The sequence below is a fragment of the Desmodus rotundus genome, chromosome 4 (genome assembly GCF_022682495.2).
Source record: "Desmodus rotundus isolate HL8 chromosome 4, HLdesRot8A.1, whole genome shotgun sequence".
In the NCBI taxonomy this organism is placed as follows: domain Eukaryota; kingdom Metazoa; phylum Chordata; class Mammalia; order Chiroptera; family Phyllostomidae; genus Desmodus; species Desmodus rotundus.
In genome coordinates, this window is record NC_071390.1 from 139,317,727 (window position 1) to 139,335,180 (window position 17,454).

General features: G+C 39.3%; 1 protein-coding gene across 11 annotated transcripts in view; it reads left to right on the forward strand.

Moving 5' to 3' along the window:
• Window positions 1–17,454, forward strand: part of CACNB2 (calcium voltage-gated channel auxiliary subunit beta 2) — a 322,507-nt gene that overhangs the window by 128,713 nt on the left and 176,340 nt on the right. The window lies entirely within an intron of this gene.

Sequence of the window (17,454 nt, forward strand, 5' to 3'; positions counted from 1 at the left end):
TCTTACTTTGTATGAAATGTCACAATACTTATCTGAAGATGGTGATTGTGATTTTTTTCTGTTATAAACAAGTTATTCTTTATAGTACTAAATTAAGAGATAAATCTTAGTTTAAGCACAATTCTCAGAATTAGTTGTAAAAAATTGAAAAATTTTTTGATTTTATTCATTATTAAAAATTAATATATTTTAATCTCAATATTATTTCCGTTATTGATTTTTCTTCACCTCCTAGAAAAGAGACCCTTGGCCTAGACAGCGAGTTTCTTCCCTCCCTGTGCGGATGGCTCCAGCAGCTAATTCGGGCACCCAAGTGGGTGTCTGCCACTTTCTCCCAGTACAAAACACTGAAGAAAGGAGTAGGTTCAGAAGTATATGCCCTCCTTCATCTGGTTAATCCTCCTAAAAGATTCATTATTCTATAGCAGTGCCTGCCTAATGGAGTGTTTCTGCCAAGAGGGAAAAACTTAAAACAATTCCTTATAAGCTTCAACTACCATTGGATTTGGTTTACTTCAGACTCCATTATTCTCATTTTTAAGAAAGATTTTCTTTATTCTAATACTTTTTGAAAAGGCCAAGTTGTTGGCTAAAACTTTAGAACCAGTCATTTTAACAGAATCAGAATACTTGTATTTTCTTAGGTTAAAATTTTTTCTATATATTGCATTTTTTTTTACAAATGTCTCTATACCTGAGTTTGTTAAAAGCAATGTTTATGAGTTTAATTACTGTTGCATTACAGATAAAACATTAATTTGGTTGGTGTGTGCTGTGGAATGAATCAATAAAAATGTTCATTAATATTATAAAATGCCTTATTTTGAATATAGGGTGTAGAGAGACACTTTTAAATGTTGACTATCACTTCAGTTTTAATCAGTTGTGGTTGTTTTACATGTTGACGATGTCCCTCTGACTTCTCTATGTGGAGCAAAACATATCTGGTATTCAAATTTCTATTTAAACATTCATTTAGACTTTGTTCAAAAATGATCCATGTCATCTCAAACCACATAGTGAATCTCACAGTGGAGAGAGGAGTCTTTATATCTTTCTATCCCTGGTTCTTCTAAGTATTTCTTAGATCCACTTTGCCCAATATGATAAACATAAATGTATATTGCTGAACATCATAAGCTCAGAGTGAAATACCACCTATAATTTCCTGTTGCAACTATGGCGCATCTATAGGAGTGGGGTATTCGGACAACTGCTTAACCACTCCTGAGAGTTTCTGTGACTGAAATGAACAAGAGGTGCGTAACTACCTATTCCTGTAGATGAGGTGAGGATTCAAGTCATCTTACTAAAAGGATTCGACAATCATTCAACAAGTGTTTGAGTGCTTCTTCTATGATTTTCTTGGCACTGAGGAAGCATCAGGGAATAAGAGGCTTGAAAATCTGCATCCCTACAGAACTCACATTCTAATGGAGGGAGATAGACAACAAGCAAATAATATTTCAGATGGTGAATAAAATAAAGGAGGGGTGGGGTTAAGAAGTGCTAGGAATTGAGAGGGAGTGTTGCAAATTGGTTAGTCAAGCTATATGAGCAAAGACCTGAAGAAGGTAATAGTCAGCCATGGAAAATGTAAGAATCAAGAACATCCCCAGCAAACGGAATGTTCAGGTGCAAAGTCTTAAGGCACAAGTGGGACTAGAGTGTGTGAGGAACGGCAAGAAGGCCAGGGTGGCTGCACTTAGTGACATTCTTGGAATTTTCTTAAGTTTCTTGTATGTCTTTGCCTATCGTTGGTGTTTTTTTCATTGGGGATTCCAAGGCACACCCATTCCCTCGCTCTAGTCAGATCTCCAGGGAATAACGGCTCGTAGAGGAGTCACAGGGCAGCACACACTGGCAGGCGCCAGATAAGGTTTCGGACAGCAGTAGGGAGCTGGAGAGAGCTAGTCCTCATGGCTCATTCATGCTTTACACGTGGCCCCACAAAAGTCGAGAAGTCTATTTTGAACATTGTTAAAGCAGTGTTACAATGTGCATGTTGCTGTGTTTGGAGTAACAGCAATTAGGATAAAGTTTAAATTACCGGTAATCTTCAAGATAGTATTGAGAAAGAGGGTTTGGGAGTGAGGATCCAGATGTATGGAACAGAGTTCTTCAAACAGTAACTTTTACTTTTTGTTAGGATAGATTAAATACACAATATGAAACTTCATTTGGAATCTCAGTACAAGGGTGGGCAAAAGTAGGTTTACAGTTGTTCATCTGGAAAAGAATACAATAATTAATAAATAATAATACAATAATAAACTCTGTGTTTCATGTACTCACAGCTGTAGGCTTACCTCTGCCCACCCTGTCTATTCTTTGCCTATAATAACCTCTTCCAGTGTGTGGTTTTGAGACATAGTCCTGAGGGCACTTGTTCATGAAGCTGTGTGGATCCCTGAAGTCTGTAGAGGTGACCTCATGCCAGAATGACCTACTTTATTGAAAAGTCACTTAGCCTGGAAATACAAACTTTACAGATCCCACTTGGGAACCTGTTGCTGTGCAAACTCCCTTGCTGTTCTTTTAATTCTCAAGCTCTGAAGTCAGTCATAGAGAACTTTCTGGTATTTCAAATTTATGGACATATATATGTATATATATAAATTGTTATTTGTGTACAGTATATTCTATTAGCTGCTTTCCATTTTTTAATTAGGAACTATGAGCTCTGGCCGGGTGCCTTAGTTTGAGTGTCATCCCGGTCCAGCAAAGTTGAACACACACAAGAATCTACCATATTTTTGCCATGTATGATGCATGCCCAGGTTTTTGTGCACATTATACACAGGATTATTATGCCCATTGTTATACCCATGGCATGTAATCATTATACCCATGTATAATGTGCATCCCTGTTTTTCCTTCAAAAATTTGGGCAAAAAGTTTGCATTACACACAGTAAAATGTGGTAAACAAGTAGAACAACAGATCAATATTTTTCTCTTTCTCTCTCATTCTCTCGCTCCCCCCTTCCTCTCTCTCTCTCTCTCAAGTCAATTTTAAAAAAGAAACTAAGAACATTTAAGAAAATGAATGGAAGATATAAAGAACATAAGCACATACATTTACATAACATGGAGTGCTAGGGATTAAGAAAGAACTCAGAACTCTGGAGTCTGCTTTCTATTACTTGAAAGAGATGCTGCTGTTCAATCATTAAGTGTATGCACACTGTTATATTATAAAGGGAACATTACTAGAAATTGGCTAAAAGACTAACATGAAAATTACCCATACTCCATACAGGATGGGATGCTTGACATGGGTATGGGGGGGAAAGGTGTCCTCCAGGGAGGAACCCAGCACCTTTCCTTGGTCACGTGACTCAGTATGTTTCATCTCATTTCCGTATAGATGTCTCTTTCAAATTGTCAAGAATCCATTCTTCTTGTTTTCCTTTTTAACCTCTCCGATCACTTAGATGCGTGTCTGTCTTGATGAATCTGAAGCTGAATGGCTTTCAGTTATGACTTTGTCAGAGATTCACCTCCTGTTGGTTTTGCTGGTCTTTCCATCTAGATTACTAGTCTTTTAGACAGTAAATTTCTGAAAGTGTTCACTTTTATATCTTCCTGTGCATGCTCTAAACATACACCACCGATGCCAGCAATATTTCCCTGGCATTATTTACTCTCCTCTCTTTACCTGTTGGGATACATTAGAAGGGTTACTAAACTTATTTCAAACACCTGCGCAGGTTTTCATTTTTTCAACTTTACTTACAATTGACAGGAAATCAGAGTGTGTCTGGTGGTTCAGATACATTGTTTACTTATGCTCACAGCTGCTAAGATTCTTCCAGAAACTCACATGTGGAGACAGGTTTTTCTTCTTCCACTAAATATTTCTTCACTAAAGAAATGGACTCTATATCTAGATTAGGAAACCTGAGAAATTGTCCCAGGTGGCTCTAGCACATATGGGTGCGGGGTGTTTTATATAGCCAGCCGTAAAGCGTTAAGAAGTATCTCCTTGCATGAAGACGTCCATTGTTATTTTTACATTTTTATGTATTTTTTAATGCTCTAAACTTTTTTACCTTTTGATTCCCTTCACTGCCAATCTGTTTTTAATTTTAATTGTGTTTAATATTAAAATGTGAACCCTTTTAAAATAATCGTAGTTCTAACTTACAGGGTATTCAGACATTTAAAAGGGAGTAGTAAATCATCCTTCTTTGTCTCCAAACTAACTCTTTTCCACTGCTTTCCTGTTTCCCATTTCTGTTCCTGGTGACTCTTGCACTCATGCTCCAAAACTGTGACAATGTGCCTTAATGAGGAAAACACAAACTTTAGAGACAGGTCCTGGGTTTAAATCCTGGTTCTTCCAGTAGCTATGTGCCCTTGGGCAACATTGTAACCTCTGAGGCTGAGTTTGTTCATCTGTAAGAGGGGACAGGAAACTTTTCCTGCCGCAGTATTTCAAAAACAGTGCATGTCGAGTGCTTATCAGAGCGCTAGCACTCCCAAGAAATTTGTTAAATTCCCATTCGCTCCTCTTGTCTGTCCCTTCCTGCCCGGTCCCATTGCTATAGCGCTGACTTGGGGATTTATGGTCCTGTGTCCACTGCACTCTGTGTGGAGCACTAACTTCCCAACTTTTCTCTCTCCAATCCCTTTCAAACACTTCCAGTATTCAAAAAGTTCCCTTAAACCCAGATTTTCATCAGTTTTTTGACAGGTCAAATCCTTACAGATTCCGCACCATCCGCACATGAAGTTAGATGAAACATTCCCAAACCCAACTGATTCCCTGCACAGACCAGACAGGAGGGGCCCAGTCAGAAGCAGGCGGAGCCAGAGTTCCGTCTGCTCCCCCTCGGTCGCCTCCTTTCAGTTGGCTTGAGCCCTGGTCTTGGACGAGATGAGCTCTGCGGCCCATGGAACTGCTCTTCCAGTTTTCTGTGACACATCTCTGGGTCTCACAGAGCCAGCGTCCGAGGGAGAGAGGCAACTCCATTGCAGGTGCACTGTCACTGCCTGCAGATGCCTCACAAGGGGCAGCCAGGTGTCCCCTTGGGGCTGTCATCTCTGCCTGGGGGTCCCAGGTCTGAAGGTCATGCACCAAAATGTGATGAAATATGGGTAAAGGAGGGTGAAGAAAATCACATAATGGTCTGCAAGTCACTGTGTCTTCCCCTTTCCTCTTTGGGTGAAGGTAAAAGAGAGAAAGAGAGAGAAAGAGAGAGAGAGAGAGAGAGAGAGAGAGAGAGAGGGAGAGAGAGAGAGAGAGAAGGAGTGCTCCAGCAGGTGCATGAAAGACATCACTTAAAATCTACACTTCAGAGCACTGTATCCTGACTGATCAAGAAGTGTGACATTTCAGGGAGAAGGTGCTGATCTACGTCATGGTTCATTTTAGATGCCATCTTGAAGCCTTTAGAGCCCACAACTGGGGAGGCCAATTGTGACTTCTTCCCTAAAATTGAGAGGTAGTGTAATTTGCAACAAGTTACCATATCGGAATTTGTTCCGAGGGTCTGAGTGCATGCCCAGTTTGGGGATTGAGTTCGGAGGGCCCCGACCTTACTGCAGGCTGGTGATAGTGAGAGCCCCATGGGCGTTAGCTGCCTGGTCAGCTGGTCAGCACACCTGTCAGGGAAAACACACCACAACCTGTGATTACGTGGCTTGGAGAGAAGGGAAGGTATGGCAGCCCCCCTTTGCACATAGACAGAAGGTAAAGCCCAGGTAGTGGCCTGGCTCCTGCCATCCTGAGAAGAACCACTGTGTGGGCTGTCATAGAGGGATCCCTTTGAGCAATTATGAGGAGACAAGGTCAGGGATGCCATTTTTGGAGGAAAGATTGGAGAGATTCCACTGTGAGCAACTTCAAGTTAAATTGCTAAATAAATGTCAACGCTGTTTCTGGGACTCATTCACACTGGGGTGACCGTAAGTCCTTTTACAACCCCTGTTGCCCACCACAGTTATTTATAGTGTTCTCTTTCATCCTCAGAAGGGTTCTGGTTTGGCAATAAATTACGTGGTTACTGTCATTGTTACAACAGAGTATGAGTGGAGGATGAAAGCGCAGAGAAGGGAGGAGAAGGGGAACTGGGAAGGTATGAGCTCTCCACAGAAAAGGCTTTGCTGCTAAAACTCTGAAACCCAGTGGTGGGAGGGAGTGTGAACAAGCCCGTGGACTAATCTGGCATTGGACAGGAACACATCAGCCTTGTGACTTTGGTGACGTGAATTAATCTTTTTGAGATCACTTTCTTTACGAAATGGAGATCACTGTCCAAGAGCACCTCATTTTATTGCACCTCACAGATTGTGCCTTGCTTTTTGTTGTTGTTGTTGTTGTTTTACAAATTAAAGGTTTGGGGCAACCCCGGGTCAAGCAAGTCTACTGGTGCCATTTTCCCAACAGGCTCAGATAATGGTTAGCATTTTTTAGCAATAAGGTATTTTTTAATTAAGGTATGTATGCACATTGCTTTCTTAGACATAATGCTATTGTATACTTAGTAGGTTACACTATAGTATAAACATATCTTTCATATACACTGGAAAACCAAAAAATGTGCGTGACTCAGTTTCTTGTGATATTTGCTGTGTCCTGGTGGTCTGGAACCGAACCTGGAATATCTCCAAGGTTGTATCGCCTGTACTCACCTCGCATGGTAGTCTTGAAGATTAGCCATAAAGTGCAAGGAATATACGTGTTGGGGACAAGAGATGTCAAAGAAAGGAGAGGGCGAAGATTTTACCTGTCCACACTGCTTAAAGTAGGGCACCTCAGCTGCCCATTTAGATTTCTCAGCCTGGCCTTGCGGGGTGTCCCCAGCCAGGCTCATTGTAAGTTTTGGGCCTAGCCTGAACCATTCCCTAGCTGGAAGCTCTGCCTTTCTGAACACATGGGGTGCATTCACACCCTTTACCTCTGCTTCCACTGCTTGGCCACCAAATTGACTCCTGCAGTGAAATTTAATTGCCGCTTCTAAGCCAAGTTCAAAACTAAGCCTTATCGGTAGAGGTCATGTGATCATTAGAATTATTCTCACCGCATATGCAGGTGTAGCCCTTGTGCAAAGTCAATTTGCATATGTCATTCAGACTGACAGAACATATTACAATATACTTCAAAATTCTAGGTGTTCAGCGTGCCTTTGACAATTAACACATTTAAATGTAATCAAAACCTGTTTTATCATCAACAATGATGCAATGACTTCCTAAAAAAAATTAACAGGATATCCACAATACTCTGGGGAAGAAAGAAAGACAGGATTTTCTTGTAAGGACCAGTGTTAATCCAAGAAAATGAGACAGTAAGTGAGGAAAGAGCACTATTTTAACTTTCATTCCACCAAAAAATTAAGGTGAATTGGAATCTATTAAAACGCAGAGGAAGCTCCCACTCCTTTCAGAAAGGAAACGCGTGTATTCGGGAGCACAAACGCAGCGGTGTTCCCCTCACTGTGGAAGTTTGGGGTTTTCATCCTGGCATGCTTTGTTCATTCTTACTTAGCGCTTACATTTACGATCATTATGCACTCCCCAAGTCACACCACGAGAGTGAAATGAGCTGACAGCTCTGTCCGGTAGCGGGAAGGGGAGCCCCTGAAGGTGGATGCCACAGTTCTTCCCTCTGTTGGCCTGGTTAAACTAGTTCCACAAGGTAAATTCACTGAGCCTCCTCCCATTGGGTAGGAAGGATGTGACTGTCTCCCATTTCCTGTGGCCCCCCAAAATAACCCAAGTTACACCTGCTATTTAAATGAGCTTAGCCTTAACAAAGGCTGGGTGTAAAAATGTTACCAGCATAACAAAGCAGAAGGGAAAATTGTCATAAAATTCTCAAAATTACCAGCATCCATCCTCCCAGTTTGACAGAAGAGAAATCAAAATGGAATCACTCGCAGGAGAATGAAAGTGTCGACCTGTCTCTGAGAGATTGTCACAGTGACGCGCGGGGCCTACAGAACAGCAGTCTGGGTAGTTTGGCGCGACTTTGGTACTGCGGCGTCTGAGCTGCCTGCAGATCTGGACAGCAGCAGAAGCAGCAGCAGTGATAGCACATATTTTTACATGTGAATGACAGGTGTGCTGGAGACTTTTCTAGACTGGCAGGCAGATTGCAGCCTTGTGCAATCTGGACCAACTGTATACAGCCTTCTCTCCTGATACACCGTAGGATTACACCTGTCAGCAGGTGTCCTTCAACCTCTGAAGGTTCGCAGGGGTCTCTCTGGGTCATAGTCCCGTGGCTGATCCCACAAGGAAGCTGACTTTGTTGTCCGCTGGTGTGACCTGTGTAGGTCAGGGAAAACAGAGAGTTTATTTTTGTTTTTGTTTTTCCCTAAAGGCTGTGCTGGAGTACAGACAGGAAAGCAGGGATGTGGGAAACGTTTGAGAGAGGGAGAAAAAAAACAAGAGACCATGTCTCATTACCACGTATCTCAAATGACATACTTGCTTCTCTTTGTAGGAGCCAGTACTGAAGTCTTAGGAGCTGTGGCAGCTCACTCGAGCTGCTCCACGTTCTGCTACTTTCTCAACAATCTTATTAAAACCCTGTGGCGATGGCCGGATGGGCCTGCTGAGGCACCCAGCTCTGCCCCTGGCTTCTGTGGGAGAGTCTGACACGATCAAACGTGAAAGTGTTCTTATTTTATTACAACGAGATTGAAATGCACTCCATTTCTACACAAACCGCCTGTGTTTTTAAACACAGAATTGCATCATCGTGGCAGGGAACAAATATACGTCTCAATATTCATTGGACAAGTGTGTTTCCTCAGATGAGAAAATGAACTATCCCTATCTAAGATAGTGGAATATAACAAAAGATATTAAATATATTGGTTTCAAATATTGAGTTGAGATTTTGTTTCCCCAAATTTTCAGGTGAAGGATAAGTCTATGCTCATTTCACTCAATTTTTTTTCACTGTAACCTAAACCTGTTCATATCTATATTCAGCAAAACTGCCATGGTTGCCTGGCAACGAGGCTTAGTGGGCTAGCAAGGCACCAAAGCAAGAAATCAAATGCAGCTAACAAAACCTTGATTTATGCCACCACTAGACAGAAAATTCATTCTCCCTGTGTTCTGTATGGATTTTTCTTTTCAAAGCATAAGTAAATCTTTCAAAATGTTAGCTCAATGTTATTAAGAGTTTAAAAATTATGGTGTATTAGGTAACATTTCAAGGTAATTGAATAAGTATGAGGGAGGAGTGTCTCACTGCTCTCCCTTAATTAAAAAAAGGGGAGCTCTTTTCCTTATAGGCTACCTTGGACTTCTCTTACTTTTTATTTTCTCTGCAGAAATATGTACACGTTATTCTTGAAATAAAATAGCATGGAAATTGAAGTGTCAACACTGAGAAACACAGGTTTGGGATTAATTACTTCCATGCAAGTATTTTTGTATTGAATGCATGGGAATAAAAAGAAGAAGAAATTAAAATGACTTTTCTTATGTAGATTCTTCTACCTTTCCTTATCTACTTTCTTTTCTTATATTCTTGCCGATGGAAACTTTATCACCTCTAAAATTAAGAAAAAAGAATGCCCTTGGATTAAAGTAAATCAATGTCATCTACTTCATGGACAATATATGCAATGTTATTGGAACATAATTTGAAATTTGAAACTTAGATTATCCGTTTACTATCTCACTTGTTTCTTAGTTCAGATTTTATTAAGTAAGATTAATATTCTGATTAAAAGTAAACTAAAGGACTCAGTCAAAAAAAATCCTTTTTGAAATAAGATTGGGGAGTGATCTAAGATAAAACATATAACTGGGCTATTAAAGTGAAGATGTAGGTAAGTCTGACAAGAAGGAGAATAAAGGGGTGACAGAACTAAGTTGGTCATATCTGTGGTAACTGCTACAAGTCCTCAACATCTGCCGTGAACATACCTTTTGGTTCCTACGTGACAGAGGATGCCAGTCGTTTATTATTACTTTGTTGTCAAACAGTCATGTATATCTATTTGATGTTCTTTTTCATCTTTATCTCATAGTTGGTGTGAGTGATGGTGTTTCAAGCAAACTAGAAATTCAGATTTTATGTAAATCTCCTCTAATTTGTAAGTGTGGACTTCAATAAAAATGAACAACGTCCACATGTTAAAGGTTAAACAGAATGTACCTGGAAGCCCGGAATATGCTGGTGGTTGTCATTTTTGACCCCTGAGGAAGGGGCAGAAGAGAAGAGGGCTGATGAAGGAATTCTCACCTGTGAAGAGGCTGCAAATAAGAGTGAGGAGCTATCAGGGAGTCACAAGAAATGGAATCCTACTTGACACCATTGTAACGGAGGGTGGGCGGGATTTCAGGAAGAGGAGGAGCGGTATCCACAGGTTGAAAGTGATACCCGTGAAAGGGCATGTGTGATCTGAGAAGAGAAATTTCAAGGGGTTGTGGCAGTCGAGCACAATGCAATGAGTTACACAGAATGTGTAGGCATGGAAGTGGAAACTGTGGCCTACATTTTCTGGGAGGAAGTTAGGCCACAGTCACCTGAGGGGAAGTAAGTTGAGGGAAGACAGAGTACAAATTCCTGAAGCAGTGGGAGCAGATGGGACCAAGTACAGAGGACTAGGATTAACCTTTGAAAGAATTACGAATTTAAATGAAAGCAGAACACATAAATGAATAAATAAAGTTTTAGTGTATGGTTAATGACATGAATTTTGAGTAAATTCCCCGTTGGTTGGCATGTTTTGTTTGGAGTAGAGGTGAGGTGGGTCCTCGGAATAGGAGGAGGGCCAGGTGAGACAGAGGGAAGAATGGGAAAGAGGGTCTGTGACAAAATAATTGTAAGCACTTTGGGAAGCCATGGTGAAACTGCATAAGGTGATCTGCATTGAAATTCTCCAGCAATTTGCAGTAACCTGGGAGAAAATGACTGAAATTATCTTTAATCTGTAGGAACTGAAGATAGTTAAAGAGGGCTTCTGGGTGCTGGAGTTTGTGCTGCTGAAATGTTGGGCCTTGGGACATGGGTCAGGGAGAAAAGTGAAAGAGGTTAGTAGACTGAAGAGATTTCGGGGATGTTAAAGATCTCAAGGTCATGGGAAAGGCTAAGTGTACATTTATTATAAGAGACAAGGTAAACATTTTTTTAAAAGGTTATGATCAGAGGAAAGTTTCAGGGCTTGAGGTCGCTCAGCAAAAACAATTTGGGGCAAAGGCACACAGAGTTATGTGTGGGGGCTCCTGGTGAGGACGTGAGAGTCATTCTAGTAGAAGGGAGCCAGGGACTAAGGGTAGGGACGGAATTTTGCATGTGACATTCTGGATGACAGCAGAGAACGCAGATAGCAGAGAGGAAAACCAGGCCAGGTAAAACACTCCTTGAAAAACACAGGAGAATAATACTTCAAAAGTTGGTAAATGGACACTATACTTTTACTTTATATCACTTGTAAATTATAATTATAAACCAATTGTGTGTCTATGACACCCTCTTCCCTATGAAATTGAAGAAAAAGACCGTATTTTATCTATTTTGTTCACCACTGAACACCCAGTTCCTAGAATAGTGGTGGCTCCTAGTAACTATGTTCGCAGATATTTGTGATATGAACACACAGACGGCAGCAGAGGTGGAAGGCGGTCATGCAATTTGATGTCATGAACTTCAAAAAAAGATGTGAGGTCACTGACTGAGATGAGAGGAAAATGTTTTGGGAGTGGCAGTAAGAAGTTTGTCTCTTGATAAAAACATAAAAGATCATTTCCAGCTCAATTATAATAAAAGACATAATTCATGCAAACAGGTAGTTTAATTTTTCCATCAGAAGCCTGTGTGTATTTCACTGCTTTAGTCATATAAACCAAAAATTGTGGTTGTTCTAAGTCAAAATGTATCAAAATTTTATATTTTGGTTTCTTCAAAGATCATTATAAAATGGCCAATGTATTTTAAAATTGTAATTTTCCAAAAGCGGTACAGTGATTTCTAGGGTTCCGTTTCCCACAAGGTCACTTTCCAGAGTTCGCGCAATCTAGCTGTTCGGGTCGTAATGAATAGTAAGTTGGACATGCATCAGCCTGCCAAAGCAACACTGAAGGTGCCAAGCGTGGGGGCCAGTAAAGTTACAGAGGCATCAGGTCTGCTTGACTCCTTTGGCTTTTGGCAAAATGAGTCAAGGGTATGACTTGACAGCTTTTTTGGGTGAACAAGTTGTCCCTTTTGTTTAAAATGTCATCAGGAAATGATGTGTATTTGTAGATGTCAGCCAGAAAATGAAGCACTTTCAAAAATGCAATTTTAAAAGAGTAATATTTGAATATGAACTTATTCTGATTCTCATTTTGGTTTGGAAGCATTGCAGAATTGCCTTTTCTTTTTTTAATTTATGCTCTATAAGTGATAGGATTGTATTTTCTCCTCTTCTTACCACTTTTTTTTCACTAAAAGTAATATTTCCTATACTGAAATAAAATTAAAATTATTGTCAGATATGTTCCCCTAATTTTAAAATATCGCATAGTGTTGCGTTGGCCAAAAAGTCTGTTTAGAATTTTTTCCCCATAAAATAAAAGACACATTTTTCATTTTCACCAATGACTTTATTGATTTGGATATTTTGAGTATGTCAGCTCTCTTCTGCCTGGTATAATGTTGATTGTTCTCAATTTATATCTTGATTTGATTGCTACGAACTTCAACTGGTCTACCCGACTGTGGAGCATCATCCAGCGAGAAATCTCCAGCAGGAAACTCCGCAAACCACTGTTGACACGTTTGATCAGTCACAGCACCTTCTCCATACACTGCACACATCTTTTTTGCATTTCAGTTGCATTTTTCCCTTTCTTGAAATAATAAAGCATAATATGCCGAAAATGTTGCATAATTTCTTCCATCTTCAATATTAAAGTGTTGACACAAAAATTCACCAATGTTGATAAGTATTTTTTTAATATATGCTGAGATGACAGCTGTCACAGTACAATCCACCAAATTGTTTTGAATGACATTAAAGACAACTAGGTGCTATTAGAGGCATCTTATGGGAAAACACCAAACGGACTTTTTGGCCAACCCAGTATTTTCTGGACTAAATCTGTTATCTTATGCTTTCTGTGTGTAAAAGGGAAGAGTGGGAATGAGTCCTGGATTTTGTCAGAAGGGGAAATATAGAGGATCTTCCAGAAACAGAGAGGAAGACAAAGTCAGATATCTCCAGCAGTTACATGGCTACCAGGGTGCCAAGAGCTTTTACACCGAAGATAGAACTCGATAAGGTTATAGGTGTTTCCATAGAATGGGAAGGTGAGACATTCTGGGTCACAGCCATGTGGTGTATGGTCATCCATCCTGTCCATCCCAGGACCGTGACCGTACAGAGTGGGCCCGTAAGAAGACACTGATTTTATTTGATGTGTGAATTTCTGTGTGTTTCAGAAAGGATGTCCCGATACATAGTCCACCGAGAGTGAGGCAGGCATGTTTTTAAACATGCATATAATAAATAGATTATTGATCGGGCAGTTAGAATGATGACAGAAAAGTAATTTAAAATTTAACATTAGATTTTCCAGTTCGAAATAAACACAACATACAGATATCTTGGGGACCAGTTGCTATATGAAGAAATATTGTAAGAAGAGCTATTTTAACCATCCGACTGAGAACTCGGGAGCACCTGCTCCGCGTGCCAGGGAAGCAGGGACCGCGTCCTGGCTCTCAGCCGCTAGCTCCCAGTGCAGCTAATTCTAAGCATATTTGTAGCTACTCAGTTACAGTTTCTAATATTTGTTTTAGTTTCAAGTAGTTTATTCTGAACTTTGAGTAGTACAACTTTTGCTTATGTTATATTTTCAGAAATGTATCTTAAAGCTCTCTGAAATTCTAGAATTGGTTGATTAAGGTTGGATTTTATAGCTCTTAAACAATATGTTTATCCTCTCTAAAATTAAGTCTATTTTGACTGTAATAGTTAGGTTTACTCTATTTCTAAGACAATAAAAGCATGCAATAGAAAAATTATATTTTCAACCTTTAAGGTGGGTATATAAAATACATAAGTTATTTATCCAACAATCCTTTACTGGAAGTTTTTTTCTCTCATCTTTTTCTGTCTCTTCATTGTGTATTATTTTCTTACTTATTTTTTATTCTGGCCACAGTGCATGTACATGGGTGGGAAGTGTCCAAATAAAAGAAAAGGATATGAAATAAAAAGTAAATATCTACCTGCATCCTTCACATCCTTCTCAGTTTTACTCCCGAAAGAAAACCACTGTTAAAATAGTATGATAATGGGAGAAAATACAATAAAAATAAATTTAAAAATAAAATAAATAAAAATTAAAAAGAGTTTTTATTTATATGATGGTTACACGTAGGTATTTAAATATTATTTCCCCCCATTTAGTAATTTGTTTTTCCATTGAAAGAGGAATTTGAAACATAATACCTCCCACTTCTTATATGGTTTTGAAACTGGAATTAAGTCTTTGGCTTCATTGTATAGTATGATTTTTTGCGTTGGAAACGAATAAACAGCATTTCCATTCTTGTGATTATGAAACTATCATTTACGTATTGGATCCATGGAGAAGCACACACATTCCAATGTCACTGGAAGTCGCCCCTCGGGGTGACTTTCTCAGACCTCCCAGCCAGTGGAGTCTCGTTATTTTCTCTAACGTTTCTTCTACTACTTCTCAGTCCTGTTCAACTGGTAATTGGTAGCCCATGAAGTTCTCGTTCATGGATTATTCTCAGTTTTGCTGGAAAACCTTTAGTAACTAGAAAAAATCTCTTTATATATGTAATGCACTTTCAGAAATTTCTAACTTTTGATCTTAGTTAATAATTTACCTTGACATCGAATTATAATTTCAAAATGTATTTTTTCCTCAGAACTTGTTTTTATTGTTTTTCCTCAGTCATGCAGGATTGCTAATAAGAAACCTAATAAAAACCTGATTCTTTTATTTGTAGATTATTTGTTTCTTTGTTTTTCCCTCTCTAGGAGCTTTTTATATTTTCTCTTTATCTGTGAATTTCAGATTTTCTTCAGGACAAATCTCAGTGTGAGTTTAGCATTGGATAGAACTTTCAATCTAAATACATCTATTTTTCTTACATTTTCTCATTCTTCTTAAAGATTATGTTGAAACACTAGGAGCTATCCTTGTTTCTCAACATGTTTCATATTTTTCATAATTTTCTCTTGATTTTACATGCTTCCTTTTGATTAATTATCCTGTCCATTGAGTTTTTTGATGTTGGCAAGTATATTTTAATTTCCAAAACCTTTTCATTGCCTCACTGGTATTTTTTTCATAGCTGCTTCTTTTTGTTTGTTTGTTTGTTTTATAAATGCAATAAGCTCTTGACTCTCTGAAAGTACTAATTTGGTTTTTATTTTTTTTTAATTTGCTTATGTTTCTTTATTTGTGTGTCCTCCAGGGTCATTTTTTAAATTCGTTTATTTTGGATTGTCTGTTTGGGACTGTTCTTTTTATCTTCCAGATGTCTGGTTGTCCTTGTTTGTTCACGTTTGTGAGCGATTGCCTGCATTGGTTCCTAGAGGCAGGTGGCGTGGGGTCCCGCTGTCATTTTTTAGTTCTGCTTCCCCAGCGGGCCCGTCCTGTCTGAATGGGAGGGCGAGCTGTGGTTCTGGGAAGGGGGATGGCACTGACTGGCAGCGTGACTTCCCCAGAGGATGTGAGGTCAGGGAACCTTGGGCTGGGAACCAGTCACCTGAGTTAGAGTTAGGAAGGCTCATGCCCTTGGGGGTGGAGCACTTTAATTCCCTGGTGAGAAAACCTACCTTTTCTTCACCCAGAATAGTTCCCTTCTATGCTTTTGAGGGTGTCAATTCTTACCTTCAACTACTTTGTTCTGTTTCCAGTCCCAGAACCTTTTAAAATGCATTTATATGTAATACTTCTTGTCTTTTTTTAAGCATGTAAATTGTCCTACACAACTCTCCATGTAAGTAAATCTTAGGAAATAAATTAAAATTATAAATATGGTAAAATTTAAGGTCTCCTAAATATTCAATATAGTACACAAACTTGTTTTCAATTTAAAATCTCAAGTCTAAACCAATTACTCAGTTATGTGTTTTAAATTGGAATTAAAAGGCAGATCTAAATTCTCTCAAATGTTAAAAATACATAAAATATGAATGATGCAAAACTCTTTTGCCTTAAAATATTAATTATATTTGTTCAGTCATTGAAATATTGCTGTTTTTAATTCTAAATATATCCAGATTTACCCACCAAGGAAATAATTCAGCCAGTTAAGGTTATATAGTAACCAGAAATATTGGCCCAGACTCCGAATGAATCCTTGTCGATGATTATAATGAAACATGTTCATACCTCTTCAAGTCACTTTATGAAGGTCCTTTAAACATGTGTGTGGGGGATAAGGGTGTGAGTTGGGGCAGGGGAGAAATCTTATACACGGGAAATTCAAATTCCTCATCGGCTCCTTGCTCTAGCTCCCCTGTGCCCTGGATTGGATTTTGCCATTCTTTAGCTTTTAAGATTTGTATATGCCGTCTTCATCTAGCTAACTACCTTTGATAAGTCCAGCCTTCTTCTCACTTAAGAATACACTTCTCTTGGAGGATGTTCAAATGATGTCCAACTGAGTTCTAGAAAGCTCTCACAACATTGACTTTTTTGTCACTATGTTCCAGGTCACACTGACAGTTCCTGAGAGAGTGAGCGAGTGACTGCTGACCTCTAGAGGATACTTGATGCAATAAATGATTTTTTGTACTAATAACAGCGCTGACATCAGAGAGTTGTAATGAATTTGAATTGGGGTAATGCAAGTAAAGCACACAGCCTAGTGCCCAGCACTTAGTAAGAGCTCAGTGACTGTTATTACTTATTATGGCTGCATTAGGTAAAGCACTGTGAATAACAAATATTCATATTTGGATAAGAGAGAAACTCTCAAGCATATATTTAGATGGTTGGTATTGCATATCTCCCCTATCTTCCCTTTGTTTAGGCAATATTTTATTAACATAGTATTACAGTAATAATTAAAGCTTTATAGCAGAATTTCTCAACCCTAGCACGACTGATAGACTGGATAATTCTGTGTTCTGGAGGGCTGTCCTGTGCATTATAGGAGGTGTGGCAGCTTCCCTGGTCTCTACCCACTAGATACCAAGAAGCAACCTCTTTCTGGCCGTGACAACCAAAACATGTTTCCAGACTTTGCCACAATGTCTCCTGGGGATGGCAGAATCACCCGTGGTTGGAAACCACTGTTTTATAGTGATACCGATTTGTGTATTGTTTTAAAAAGTATTTTCCTCTTTGCTTCTCTGGTGTTAGTTCTTATCGTAGGAACTTTTTATCTTTTGCCCTAAAAGTAGCATAGAATATGTCATCACTTCCTTTTTTCCCAAGCTCAGGGTTTATAAATGAGAATATAATTAAGGTTAAATGCAGCCCTGACCAGTGTGGCTCAGTTGGTCAG